We start from the raw sequence: 377 nt of genomic DNA on the forward strand, positions 1-377 counted from the left end.
CAGCAAGAGCAGCAGTAGCAGCAGCAGTCGGACCAGCAGCACAGGCAGCAGCAGCAGCAGGAATAGCAGCGAAAGCTGCAGCATTCTCTCCTTGGCGTTTCCCCGCGCCCTGTAAAACCCTAAACCCTAAACCCTAAACCCTAAACCCTAAACCCTAATTTTTGTGTTGCAGGGCCCCAACATCGAAAACGCTCTTTGTGGTGGCGATGAGATGCTGAGGAGAATACGCAGAGCAGAAGTAAACCCTAAACCCTAAACCCTAAACCCTAAACCGCAAACCCTAAACCCTAAGCCCTCAAGTGCAAAGCCTAAACCCTAAACCCTAAACCCTGAGCCGCACGGATTGTATACCTTGATGCAGCACCGGGTGATATGTT

Source organism: Eimeria mitis, genomic scaffold (genome assembly GCF_000499745.2).
Source record: "Eimeria mitis Houghton genomic scaffold, Emh_scaff5370, whole genome shotgun sequence".
NCBI lineage: Eukaryota > Apicomplexa > Conoidasida > Eucoccidiorida > Eimeriidae > Eimeria > Eimeria mitis.